This window comes from Triticum dicoccoides, chromosome 6B (assembly GCF_002162155.2).
Source record: "Triticum dicoccoides isolate Atlit2015 ecotype Zavitan chromosome 6B, WEW_v2.0, whole genome shotgun sequence".
Taxonomy (NCBI): Eukaryota; Viridiplantae; Streptophyta; class Magnoliopsida; order Poales; family Poaceae; genus Triticum; species Triticum dicoccoides.
Genome location: NC_041391.1, coordinates 480,710,158 through 480,724,986, shown reverse-complemented (window position 1 = coordinate 480,724,986; position 14,829 = coordinate 480,710,158). Strand labels below are relative to the sequence as shown.

General features: G+C 41.9%; 2 long non-coding RNA genes across 8 annotated transcripts; one reads left to right on the top strand and one right to left on the bottom strand.

The window, feature by feature from the left end:
* The first annotated feature begins 2,796 nt into the window (after positions 1-2,796).
* LOC119326703 lies at positions 2,797-6,673 on the top strand. 7 transcript variants are annotated; one of them, XR_005158127.1, is made up of 4 exons: positions 2,797-3,880; positions 4,556-4,701; positions 4,831-5,614; positions 6,348-6,673. It is a non-coding gene; the product is annotated as an uncharacterized LOC119326703 (long non-coding RNA). The 7 variants fall into 7 exon arrangements; XR_005158129.1 differs by having other exon boundaries at positions 4,831-5,553; positions 6,348-6,672; XR_005158124.1 differs by lacking the exon at positions 6,348-6,673 and having other exon boundaries at positions 2,797-3,127; positions 3,250-3,880; positions 4,831-5,833.
* A 5,404-nt stretch (positions 6,674-12,077) lies between these two features.
* Positions 12,078-13,574, bottom strand: LOC119325653. Its single transcript, XR_005157621.1, has 2 exons — positions 13,109-13,574; positions 12,078-12,990 (listed from the first exon to the last, which is right to left on the bottom strand). It is a non-coding gene; the product is annotated as an uncharacterized LOC119325653 (long non-coding RNA).
* Positions 13,575-14,829: the final 1,255 nt, after the last annotated feature.

Genomic DNA, 14,829 nt, shown 5'->3' with positions numbered 1-14,829 from the left:
GCCTCCTCTTTCCCCCTCTCCGCTCGCCCCGTACAGCCGCTCGTCGTGCTCCCGGCCTCGCCGCGCTTACACGCCACGCGCGCGCGAGCCCGCGCCCGCTCGCGCGAGCCCGCGCCCGCTCGCGCAGCGCATCGTGGCCTCGTCCTCGGCCGTCACCCGCCCGCGCCCACGCGCCGCTGTCGCCCGGTCCGCGCGCTGGCCGCGCCATGGCCGGCGTCGCCGCCCCCTGGTGGCCTCGGGCATGCACGGGCGCCCACGCCCGCAACGCCCCTGCGCCCGTTAACCCACATGGCCTCCTGGGCCACTTACCAGTGGGCCCGCCCCTGTTAAAAAAAGAATAAAAAGAAATATGTAAAATAATAATAATAATTAAAACTAATTAATTAACTTAATTAATCATGTTAATTAACCTAATTAACTTATTAGCTAATTAAATTGTTAATTAGTGTTAGTCAATGACACCCGGGACCCACGTGCTAGTTTGACCAGTCAAACAGTCTGTTGACTGATGACATCATGCTGATGTCATGCTGACATAGTAATGGCTTTTATCTATTTAAATTAATTTTATTAATTTAGAAAATGAATTAAAACTTTGGAAATTAATAGAAACTAATCCGTAGCTCGGATGAAAAAGTTTTATACATTAAAGTTGCTTAGAACGACGAGAATAATCCGAATAGGCGGTCTGTTCGCCCGGACATGCCCCTAGCATAGCAAACATGCAACCTTTCCCCTCCATTTCGTCTGCCCGAAAATGCCAAACTTCGAGAAAACATTCCCGGATGTTTTTCCCCTTCGCTGGTAGCGTGTAGCACCGCGCTAGAACACGTCTAGCTCTATCTGTTGTGATGTTATGCTCTTGCTTGTGATGTATTTACTGTTTCTTCCCCCTCTTCTCTCCGGTAGACCCCGAGACCGATGTTGATGTCCCTGTGATCAACTACGTCGACGATGACCGTCCTTCTTGTCTGAGCAACCAGGCAAGCCCCCCCCCCCTTTGATCCTCCCGATATCGCACATTCTATACTCTCATGCTTGCATTAGATTTTGCTACTGTTATTGTTTGCTCCTATTCTGATGCATAGCCTGCTTTTGTATCTGCTATTGTTACCTACCTGCTTATCCTAAACTGCTTAGTATAGGTTGGCTAGTGATCCATCAGTGACCCCCACCTTGTCCTTGTCGCCCCTGCTTCATCATCGACGACCCGATCAACGTGATCGACGACCAGAGCCCGACACCTCACATCACATCACGCCCCTTTTGTTGCTTGACTCTGCAGAGCTACTATCGAGTACCGAGGGTGATCCCTCATAACGCACTCCTGATGAAAATTCTGTAGTGTAGCTATTTAGTCGTGGTCATCGAGGGTGATTTCCTCTTTCACCATTCCCGATACGGCTCTGTCGTTCAACACCTCAAGTGTGAACCTCGAGGGTGGTCCCTCTTACGTTCACCTTGATGATTACATTGAGTGGAATCCACCGGGAGTGATTCCTCGGGTTTTCCCTTGATGTCTGGACACACAATTACCTTGACTTTACTTGAGACCTTGGTGAAAGTCAGGCGGGCCCGGAGAGCACCCGCAATATAATGACGTGGCACGGCCGGGCATTCTAGGACCTTGTCGTAAGTCCACGAGACGGGACGACAAGATCACTTTCGATCGTGAGTCTCTGCTCGTCTCCGCAAGCTAATAATGCACTATGGTTTGGGTATTTGTTCTGAGTTGGCCTTTGGCCTTTACGCATCAACCACCACGTGAGAATAGTTATGGGCCTCGACGTCGTGGTATCAGCCGAAGCTTTGTCAGACGTCCAGTTCAGCATTGCGGCACGGCCTGGTCGGCGCCCCAGTGGAGGTGGCCTGGATCGCCCTGCGCGCAACGATCCGGAGTGCAACGGGTGATGGGCCCAGACCCCGGAGTGCTTAGGATGTAGACCGGCGGGCACCTCTCTACTGAGCCTAGGTAGGCTACGACGTGTTGATCTTCCAAGGCCTTCCAAGGCCGGGCATTGACCCAGAAAAGTGTGTCCGGCCAGAGTGATCGAGCGTGTTGGAAAATGTGATGCATCCCTGCAGGGAAGATTATCTATTAATAGCCGTGTCCACGGTAACGGACGTTCAGACTTATATCCTGGTCTTATACAACTACGAATGGATACTTGAAATATGTGGCTCCGGGATTGCTTTCTCGCAGGGAGTCGAGGAAGGATCTCTGGGCATTAATGTTACAACATGCTTATTATTTATAAAACTGCTATTCTTTACTCTTCTACATGCTGCAAGATGCGAGGAGCTGCGTGAAGATGCTAGTCTTTGATAGGCTAGGCCTTCCCCTTCTATTCTGGCATTTTGCAGTTCAGTCCATAGATACAAACCTTCCATTTGATACCGGTGCATACTTAGTATTGATCTGATGCTTGCGAGTACTTTGGATGAGTACTCACGGTTGCTTTGCTACACCTTTCTCCCTTCTTTCTTCTTTCCGGTTGATGCAACCAGATGGTGGATCCTTGGAGCCAGATGCCACCGCCGACGGATACTGCTACGTGGAGACCGCCGATGACCAGGAGTAGTTAGGAGGTCCCAGGCAGGAGGCCTTGCCTCTTCAATCGTGTTGCTTTTGTGCTAGCCTTCTTAAGGAAAACTTTGTTTAACTTATGTCTGTACTCAGATATTGTTGCTTCCGTTGATCTCTTGTGTATCGAGCTATGTATTCGAGCCCTCGAGGCCCCTGGCTTGTAATATAAAACTTGTATTATTTCATTTGGTGTCTAGAGTTGTGTTGTGATATCTTCCCGTGAGTCCCTGATCTTGATCGTACACATTTGCGTGTATGATTAATGTACGATTAAATCGGGGGCGTCACTTCCGATCTTCAGATCTTCCGATCTTCAGATCTCCATATTTGGTGACTGCGGTGTTTTGATATTTCGTTGGATTACTATCTGTATTTGGGGATTAGCTATGAATTAATGTTTTTACTTCGAGCATGGATAGTCGGCAGTACTGATTTAGGTCTTTTTGTTGAACAGAATGATTAGCTCGTCTATTTCTGGAGAACTGCACTATAGATGATATATTTATGAACGATCTTAACACTGAAAATGCAAAATTTCTGGTATGGTCTAATGATTGTCGGTGGGGTGTTACTTTTTTGCTGGCATTGTCAAGTGCAGTTTTTGGATTTCTACTGAGTTGTACAGTGTTTTGAGATTTGTTTTTGTGTTATGCTATCTGCAGGAAAATTCCCAGGGATTTGATTGACGGATGCATCAATATTTGACGTTGGATTATCCATTTTTGCAGCACTAGCAATGTTGTTTTTGTTTGGAATGGCCAGTTCTCAATTTCTATTCTGTTATCAACGATATTGTACTTCTTGTCAGGTTACATTATCTTACTTGGTTTCAGTGTATATGTAGCACAAAAATAGGCAACATGGTTGTTTCATGCTCGATTTGGTTTGTAGGTTACACTAAGGAACACCATCATAAGGAAAAGGGCATTGCACTGCGTTCTTTATAATTGGCCTGTTACTATTCGGTCTGCTGTAGTACTTAATTGCTACACCATTTCAAGTTATGTAGTCTAAAATAACCCTTTCAAATGAACCTTTTTAATTGATATTCAGAGCATCAACATGGTGGACTAGATCATGAAATCAACTATGATCATGAGAACTTGAAGCTATTTGTTGACTAAATTGTCAATTGTTTTGCGTGAATTGAAACTGGCAGTGTGATGACATTACTGTAGATGCCTTGCTATATACATTTGCCTAATCCTCTCTCTCTCTAATATGTTCTCTTTTGTGAAGATCCTTCGCAGATCAATTGGTGAGGCAGAATGCTAAGCATTGTTTCACATTCAGGTAAGGCTCTTTGTTTGCAACCACTGCTGCGCCCACTACGCATGGGGTTTGATCTAAATGTATCAGTATGTGCCAAATGGGGCCTCTCTTTTCCAAATAGCTTTCCAAGATTGTACCCAAATGGGGCCTCTCTTCGTACATAATTGAATATGGGATTGAACCCATGGTCACATCATATTGTGAGACATGTCTGAAACGTCTAAGCTGGGAAGTCAGGTCGATTTATCTGACTACTGAAAATGAGCTTCAGAATAACTAGAGAACTTATCCACTTCCAGCCAAATATCAATTATGATAAATCCACCATGTACCATGACTATTTGAATAGTCTTGCTCAAGTTTATGTTAGCTACATATTCTAAATGAATGTTCACTTGTGTTCAAATTTCAAGGAAGTTTGCTTCACGCTTCTGTTTCTGCAATATGTTTTAGAGTATATGATTTGATTTCCCTACTTTCCCAGTTATAAATTTATTGGCATCAAAGTAGAGCTTCAGGTTTATGGTTCAATATATAATTGCAAAGTAGTTTATGGCTCAATATATCACTGCAGGTTCCTTACACCGTCAAAATTCAATGTTTTTGTATTTTTGTCGATTGAAGCATGTTCTTCGACTATAAAATAGCAGAGATTTATTTTCTTATCAATTCTAATCCCTTTTTGATGCATTGCAGGTTTGCTATCAAACTCTCAAAAAGGAAAAACAACTTTACTCTGTTTTTTGGAGAACCTTCCTGTAGAGTACCTCGACAGAGACAAATATGCAATCAAGGATATATTCGATGGATTTTCATGCAAAATTTGGAGGATATTTTTGCAGGTTCGTTGCTTTCTTCAAGACAATATCTTCCTAGCATTGCTCTATAAATTTAAATCCATATTTTTGTTCTTTGGATCATCGTGGCGTACTCGTCCTGTCTAATCCAAGAAAGGGCCTTCATGTTTGCAGATAGTTTGGTGCTCTCATGGTTATTTTGTAGTGATTTTCCTTCTGTTCATTACTTGGTAACCATCTACGGCAGCTCAGCTATTGTCCAGTTGCTGACCTTGGTGAGTGATTTATGGTGCATGTTTTTCTATTAGTTTCTCTCTATGCCAATGTCTGAATTTTATCTTGCCGTTTTGCATTTCTCCAGGCGTTTCAATCTCACTGTGATTCCCCGAGATGCGTTATTAGTAGGCATCCACTTTGTAATAAAAATTTTGCAGTCAACTTGAAACGAGTCATTTATCTAGCTACAGCAACCTTCCTTGCTTTTGCAAATAATATTGTATGGTTGACCCTATAGTCTATACCTGCCAAATATTTACACGTTAGTATAGCCAGAAAGTCAGATGATCGTTCCATGTTGGTTAGCCGTCATAAATCAAATTTCTAGAGTAGCAGATGATTCGTGTCAGGTTTCTTTTAGAGATTGAAATATGTCTTGACTCTGGAATTAGTAGTACAGCGTCAAGTTCTCCATAGGTGAAAGCATACTATGCAAAACTGGCCGGCCTTCTAAAGCTCTGAAACTACTATTTGTTGTGTAATCTGTATCCCCTTTTCATACTTTGTATATGCTTTCTACTTACTAGGAAAAATGCGTGAAAATGATGGCCTAGAGTATGTGAATTGCACTCAAATATATGCAGGTTTCTTGCCAAACTAACTGCCACTACTGTATTTCAGGTGCTTCTTCTGTAACTTAGTGTATTTTGCTGGCTCGTCTCATTTCCTGGCGAACTTTTTAGTATGTACAGTTGAATCATTGGAAGTTGTTTTCTACTATAGAGGTTTTATCCAAACTATTAGCTGCCTGACTTGCTTTTTTGAAATACACCAACCTGATAGACCAAGTGGACCAACACATTTCCATGGGATTTAGAAAAATATATGTGAATTTGCATACATTTTCTAAATTTCTATCTTTTCTTATCCATGCTTCCCCATAGATATATAGCAGGCTCAACAAAAATATATGTCCGATTATGTTCAAATTTCAAGGAAGTGTGCTTCACACTTCTCTTTCTGCAATATGTTTCAGAGTATATGATTTAATTTTCCTACTTTCCCAGTTAAAACACTGTGTACTTCATTCTTAGCTTTGCTTTAGGAAAAATAGGTATGCAGGTTATCGAAAGCTCCATTTTTCACCATTATATAGATTATATAGCTTTGTGGTCGAAGGTAGGTTGTCACATATGGGATGTTGCTTGTGAAAGTTATATACAGCCATGTGTCCCTGACAAAATAATCGCAGCTCATATTATTAGAATCAGGGAACCTCGACCATTTTTCTGAAACATGTCGCAGCTCATGTTCCTACTTTCCCAGCTACAGTAGTACTTCATTCTTACCTTTGCTTTTGGAAGTTAGATTGCTTTCTTTTCCCTCATAAACTTGCTAACGATATTGGCGAAGTAATCCCCACTTCAGATTTCCCATTGAATGAATAACTAATTTAGTTTGTTCAAAAATTGTAGGTCAAGAGCCATGAATAGGAGCAAGGCATCACACTTTAGCTCTGAGAAGAAAAGGATATGAAGACAAAGATATCAGTGTTCTTCTCCGAAGCAAAAACATTTTGCTTGTAATAATGAACTGTAATTTACCACAATCTCTAAAACAGGCCTACCTACTTGATTTTGTATTAGGAAGTATGACTCAGCCATATATATTTGCATTCACTTTGTTTAATTATGGTTTGTATGCATGAAAATACCTTTTCATAAACGAGCTTGAAAATTCTTATGTGCAGTGAAATTGTATCTTAGCACTTTGTAAAGAACGAATGAAACACATTTCGAATAACTCTTTAGTATAAATTGACACCTTGTTCCATTAGACATTATAATCATAAATTGGTTGTATCCGCTGTTTCAAGTCTGGACTATTCCTCCGTGCTAAAACTTAATTTAAATTTCAAAACAATTCGTGTTTGAAATAGACATTGTGCTGTTTGGTGTAATGGTCCATTTGTGTAACCATGTATGCAGAGAAATCCTTAATAGGAAAGGAGATGCAAGCCTGACTCCGGATGGGCCACACAAACAAGTCTAAATATTATACAAACATGTTTTTTTTTTCAAACTTAGATTTCTCATGGTGATAACGATATTTTGAACTTTAAAAATACTTCCTTAGTTGGTCTATGCATGTTATAGAAATATGATTTTTTTTCAAACTCAGATTTCTCATCGTGATAAACATATTTTCAATATAGCATGACTTAACGCATGGGCTTTCTACTACCAATATCAAATATGTTCTTGCAAAATGAAACTATTTTTATCGATAACATGGCTTTAGCGGGTCTCTGCGCCATTTGGCCCAACGGGTCAACTAGTTAACTTAATTAATCATGTTAATTAACCTAATTAACTTATTAGCTAATTAAACTATTAATTAGTGTTAGTCAATGACACCCGGGACCCACGTGCTAGTTTGACCAGTCAAACAAACTGTTGACTGATGACATCATGTTGATGTCATGCTGACACAGTAATGGCTTTTATCTATTTAAATTAATTATGTTAATTCCGAAAATGAATTAAAACTTTGGAAATTAATAGAAACTAATTCGTTGCTCGGATGAAAAAGTTTTATACATGAAAGTTTCTCAGAACGACGAGACGAATCCGAATACGTGCTCTCTTCGCCCGCCACACACCCCTAGCATAGCAAACATGCAACCTTTCCCCTCCGTTTCGTCTGCCCGAAAATGCCAAACTTCGGGAAAATATTCCCGGATGTTTTTCCCCTTCGCCGGTAGTGTGTAGCACCGCGCTTGAACACGTCTAGCTCTATATGTTGTCCTGTTATGCTCTTGCTTGTGATGTATTTGCTGTTTCTTCCCCCTCTTCTCTCCGGTAGACCCCGAGACCGATGCTGATGTCCCTGTGATCGACTACGTCGACGACGACCGTCCTTCTTGTCTGAGCAACCAGGGAAGCCCCCCCCCCCCCTTTGATCCTCCCGATATCGCACATTCTATACTCTCATGCTTGCATTAGATTTTGCTACTGTTATTGTTTGCTCCTATTCTGATGCATAGCCTGCTTTTGTATCTGCTATTGTTACCTACCTGCTTATCCTAAACTGCTTAGTATAGGTTGGCTAGTGATCCATCAGTGACCCCCACCTTGTCCTTGTCGCCCCTGCTTCATCATCGACGACCCGATCAACGTGATCGACGACCAGAGCCCGACACCTCACATCACATCACGCCCCTTTTGTTGCTCGACTCTGCAGAGCTACTATCGAGTGCCGAGGGTGATCCCTCATAACGCACTCCTGATGAAAATTCTGTAGTGTAGCTATTTGGTCGTGGTCATCGAGGGTGATTTCCTCTTTCACCATTCCCGATACGGCTCTGTCGTTCAACACCTCAAGTGTGAACCTCGAGGGTGGTCCCTCTTACGTTCACCTTGATGATTACATTGAGTGGAATCCACTGGGGTGATTTCTCGGGTTTTCCCCTTGATGTCTGGACACACAATTACCTTGACTTTACTTGAGACCTTGGTGAAAGTCGGGCGGGCCCGGAGAGCACCCGCAAGATAATGATGTGGCACGGCTGGGCATTCTAGGCCCTTGTCGTAAAGCCACGAGACGGGACGACAGGGTCACTTTCGATCGTGAGTCTCTGCTTGTCTCCGCAAGCTAATAATACACTATGGTTTGGGTATTTGTTCTGAGTTGGCCTTTGGCCTTTACACACCAACCGCCACGTGAGAATAGTTATGGGCCTCGACGTCGTGGTATCAGCCGAAGCTTTGTCAGATGTCCAGTTCAGCATTGCGGCATGGCCTGGTCGGCGCCCCAGTGGAGGTGGCCTGGATCGCCCTGCGCGCAATGATCCGGAGTGCAACGGGCGATGGGCCCAGACCCAGGAGTGCTTAGGATGTAGACCGGCGGGGACCTCTCTGCTGAGCCTAGGTAGGGCTACGACGTGTTAATCTTCCGAGGCCGGGCATTGACCCAGAAAAGTGTGTCCGGCCAGAGTGATCGAGCGTGTTGGAAAACGTGGTGCACCCCTGCAGGGAAGGTTATCTATTAATAGCCGTGTCAGCGGTAACGGACGTTCAGACTTATATCCTGATCTTATACAACTACGAATGGATACTTGAAATATGTGGCTCCGAAATTGCTTTCTCGCAGGGAGTCGAGGAAGGATCTCTGGGCATTAATGTTACAACATGTTTGTTATTTATAAACTGCTATTCTTTACTCTTCTACATGCTGCAAGATGCGAGGAGCTGCATGAAGATGCTAGTCTTTGATAGGCTAGGCCTTCCCCTTCTATTGTGGCATTCTGTAGTTCAGTCCACAGATACAAACCTTTCATTTGATACCAGTGCATACTTAGTATATATCTAATGCTTGCGAGTACTTTGGATGAGTACTCACGGTTGCTTTGCTACACCTTTCTCCCTTCTTTCTTCTTTCCGGTTAATGCAAACAGATGGTGGATCCTTGGAGCCAGATGCCACAGCCGACGGATACTGCTACATGGAGACCGCCGACGACCAGGAGTAGTTAGGAGGTTCCAGGCAAGAGGCCTTGCCTCTTCGATCGTGTTGCTTTTGTGCTAGCCTTCTTAAGACAAACTTTGTTTAACTTATGTCTGTACTCAGATATTGTTGCTTCCGCTGACTCTCTTGTGTATCGAGCTATGTATTCGAGCCCTCGAGGCTCCTGGCTTGTAATATAAAGCTTGTATTATTTCATTTGGTGTCTAGAGTTGTGTTGTGATATCTTCCCATGAGTCCTTGATCTTGATCATACAAATTTACGTGTATGATTAGTGTACGATTGAATCGGGGGTGTCACAAAAGATTTATGTATTAAAACTTTTGGGTTGTTTTTTTTTTTTTTGTAGAACACTCGAGCTGATCCTGACCTGCCATAGGACTTATAGGCTTGGGTCTTTTGCAGAACACTAGAGCCGAGGCTGACCTGCCATAGGATTTATAGGCTCAGCGAGGCTATCCATGCCCAAGTTTAATGGCAAGATGTTATAAGACTGGCCAATCATATAAGATTAGAGTCTAGAATAAAGTATCTGGTGGAAACTGAATTACAATGAAAACTCGATGGAAAACACATTTTAAAGTCTTCACAGAGACTCATAAAATATGTATGTCACAGAGGTGAGTTCTATTAACATATAAAAATGTATGTTACAGAGGTGAGTTCTATGAACATACTAGATCATCGATGGCGCGCGTTGCTGCGCCCGTCAATTTTTACGATAGAGCAATAGAAATTTACACAATATATGGCAACATGCAAATTCAACTTTGAGTGCTTCAAGCACTTTAGTTCTCTATATATTGCGTTCATATAGGAGAAAATTATGTAATCTTAACAAATGGATGGTCATCCAGCTCTAGTCATGACATCATTTTTGTATCTGATTTGTATAACTGAGTTAAAAGAAGGCTTCACATAGGGGCAAGTTAGGGTAGACAGTGTAAGAATTGGACTCTGGCGGTAATACCAAAAATAAACAGTTTTTGGAAATTAAAAGTTATTGCCGGACTTCTTGATATGTTCCATTTTGACCTGTATTACCAGCAAGTTCAACATAAGCTATGAGAGGATGGTAGTAAAGAGTTTACAAGATATCCTATTAGCCGAAATTCATGAGTTATCTGCTATATGGAGTAAACAATAAGTAAGGAGTTCAGCAATATTAATATGTTGTGCCCAATGTTTAAGATAAGCACCCCCTATCCCACAAAAAAGATAAATATCCCATTTGCAGTTGAATCCATGGAAAAACATGTCCTCAAACTTCAAGAATGGTAAATAAGAACTGTGATAATATTATTTAGAGGAAGGTGTTTACAACTCATCTCAGATGAAAATGTTCTGCTCAGATGTAAAGAAAACACCGCTTAAGCAATATTGTGTTTCTTCATACCGACTCATTTTAGTTCCGTGGGAAAAACGGATTGCACAAGGAGATACACTACATGCTAGTATTGTGTACACATATCCTTCAACACCAGGTAAGAAATCACCACCATCTTGAATTTCATGAAGACCCCTCAGTCTATCTGGCATGCTTTTGTTACCTGAAATTATTTATGCCTTTAGACATTAGTCAAAGGCATCTCCACATCTTAGCTCTTTTCACTAAGCTAGAGTGGCTTCCTTTCCGAAAACTTGTTTTTATTTGTGAATTTAAATTGTCTCTATCTGGGAAAGAGACAACTCAAGACAATAAACCAAAGGCTGTGGTAGAACTAAACACATATGTAATAAAAGTTGGATCCATTGATAGCACGTGTTGCCACACCCATCCATATCTCCATTAAAATGATAGGAGTTTCTTTATTTTTTTGTAGAATGACTAAACATAAGACCATAAACTAACATGCTAGATATTAACAAAATAATGTTGTAACAAATGTGCGCCAATTGTTTGGTTTCATCTACAAATCACATAAATATGGATCAGTATGTGAAACAAAAGTGAGCTTGGATTGCTCATGGGTAGCTAGAGCATGTGTAAAATATGAAATGAATCAATAGCCATCCCACAGCCTGAGATGCAAGCTCAATAAAAAATACTTTCACAATGCTTGTCGTACGGAAGGCCAGAGTCACCACAACCATAGACATTATTGCCTTAGATTACCTCAGCCAACATGATATTCATCCCAATAATATACCTACAGGCTTGCATTAAAATGACAGAAAAATAATAAATGTTCGTACGGATGTGGGATAAAGTTCTACTTGAATAAAAGAAACTCTATTCCATAAATAATATCAAGTGTGGCTGAATCAAAGGAAGAGATGAATTTAACATAGACGACAATATAGGAATAATATTAAAGTGGGTTGTTAGAAAAAAGGTGATTGCGACATCATCAATGGTGCAGATAAATATGGGAAGATATCTCATGAAGTGCACCCTATCCTCAGAGGTTATGATCGCACGCTTTTCTATCGATGCATGGTTTTTCGTAATTAATTTGGCTACTCTATCTTTCCATATAGCAGATAACTCATGAATTTGCAAGAAAATATTGAGCGGCCGACTCCTAATATTTTGCATAGAGTATATGCTTAAGCGGCCGGCATTCCTTCTAGTTGATGGATGTGGACTTGCTTATACCAGTTAATCAATCAACATTAGTTTTGCTCTAGACAAGGACAATAGTGAAATTAGGGATCTCGCCACTATTTCTATTTTTTTCTTCATTTAAATGCATCATAAACCAGACAACTTGCTCAAGCTGTCAAAATGTATCATGCCTGATCTGACACCACATATTCTCACAAACCAGGCAACCAGCTCAAGGTCCTAAAATGAAAGAACCTTAATCACCCAGGTTGCATCATGCCTAATCGAGTATGATCTACGAGGAGTATATTTTGTGTAGACAAAATTCACAAACAAGATCTGAATGAATAATAATAGTTTGCACTGCGTCGACAAACATGAGCTCACCCAAGATGGCGTGCAAATATGATGGTTGTAGAATCTGCCACAACGAGTGAAACAAAAAAACAAGAAAGTCATAAGGTGTGGGGAATGGATAGGTTATTGATTGGAAATAGAGTACATTTTTTGATAGATCAAATTAATATGTGTGCATAATGCATAGTATACATGTTAGTAATCACAAATATCATGATATCAGTCCAACAAATGCCCACTGTTCAAACCTGCATACCAACAAAAGAATGTGTTAAATATCTGAAAAGGAGCGTTTGAAGAACAATGAAGCACCACTAAGTAACTTTTTTGGTGTAGAGTATGCTAGTTACAGAACATGCCTTATTCAGACATCCAGAGTTATAATGTTCTTCAAGTCTGCTATTGGAGGATTCAAAAGGAATGACACAAAGCCTTACTTCATATACAAACCGTTGCCTTGCAGCCTCTCCACTCGGATTCAAAAGGAATGCCACAGTAAACAATTCAATAACTAATGATAACTAATTATTCAAAAGAGCATAAGAGCACATCAGGACTACTTTCCCAATGAAGAGGAGCAAACTTACATCAGTAACGTGGTTGTCTGGCAGCTTTTTTTGAGTGGGATTGCCTTGCAGCTGCCCCACTAGCCCACAAGAAAGCCCGGCGATGTAGATGTCCCAAATTTACTATTATGCGAGAATGTTTCTAAATTATTACTGAAGCCGGATGCAGATAACTATCAACAAAACTGATTACCATCGAAACCCTCTAATTCGAGCACCCAAACCCTAGCGCCTCGCTCACCTCGTCATCGTCGGTGGACTCCCTCTCCTCCTCAACTTCTTCCCCGCCCGCAGCGGCAGCACCGCCATCATCCTAGTCGTCAGCGCCCGCACCGGTTGTGAGTTGTGACAGACTCGGTCTCCTCCTCGTCCACCTCCCCATCCGCCTCGCCCTTTACCCCCTCCTCGCCGGATTCGAAGCCGCCAGCGTCGGACAGGTCCGTTTGCTCCTCGCAGGGGGAGGAGGAGACCTCCTCGTCGTCTTTGTCGTCGTCGTACCTCGCCGGCTTCGCCATTGGGGCTGGGGTGGGGGCTGGGGTTAGGGTTTCTGGAGGTGATGCAGACTCGAAGTGCCGAGCGATTTGGAGGAGAAAGGGTGGGAGCAGAGGGTACTACGACGGTGATGCGGAGATCAAAACGGTGCGGCGGCGGCGGGGCGATCCCGTCTAGGTCAGAGGAAGAGGAGTTCTCGAGAGGGGAAAGGGGCCTCTCTATCGAGCGATCACTTTTAGCGAAGCCCAACACTGCACCTCTTTAGCGAATCGCTAGAGTGGGCTGGCTGACGGCCCAGTTTACCAGAGGCCTTCGTTTCGGCCTCTGGAGCAGCAGCCCACAGGCCAGATTACACACAGTGCGGGACAGATCGTTTTTAAGACGAGATCTGACGGCCAGGAGCGCCTAAATCATGAAAACGGACGACCGAAAATGCAAATCGATGTGAGGGCAGGGATTAAATGCGATTATACTGTTCTTAATGAAACCACATTTAAAAGTCTTTACAAAAACCCACATTTAAAAGACATGACAACTTGATTGTGGTGGAATCTCTCAATACGAATTCTGGTCATTCCATAGTAGATGGCCCCATACTTGATGAGTGTCGTAGTCTTAAGGAAGATTTTGGGAAGGTTTTATTTGAGCATTGTAATAAAGAATCTAATATGATGGCGCATGTGCTAGCTCAGCATGGGCATGTTGATCCCCCGACTTTGTGGTTGGAAACACACCCTAATTTTGTTTTTAGTTTGCTAGCAGACGATGTAAGTGTTATTTGAGTTAATTGAGCTAGCCATGAAGGCCTTTCCGTAAAAAAAACATATGAAATTGAAGGTCTAAACCCACATTTATTTGGTTAAGAAAATAAATTATGCATGAAGGTGTACTGTTTATCACTGCTATTCATTTCTTAATGTGTACCGACTTTGTCCCATAATATAAGATCATTTTACACGGATATCCACTTCGGTGCCTAGGCTCATCTGCTCCCACTCAGAAAAAAAATTCAAAATAAATACTAGGAAAATTCAAAAAATTCCAATTTTTTTGTGTGATAGATAATTTGTCGCGTGAGGTCGGCTTCAAATTTCAACTTATTTGGACATCTGAGTAGCTCTCGGCAAAAAAGACAAATCGGATCAAAACAGTGCGTGAACAGTAAACATTTTACAGACCCTGATTTTGTCTTTTTTGCCGAGAGCTGCTCAGATGCTCAAATGAGTTGAATTTTGGAGCGGACCTCACGCGTCAAATTATCTACCACCCAAATTTCTTTGGAATTTTTTGAATTTTTCTAGTATTTGTTTTGATTTTTTTTTGAGCGTGGGTGCAGATGAGCTCGGGAGCCAAAACTCCGCGTCCATTTTACAAGCTATGTTAACTTGTAAAATGATCTTATATTATGGGACAGATGGAGTACTTTTCATACCTCTAAAAAGAATTTGATTTTAATTTAAATTTTTATAT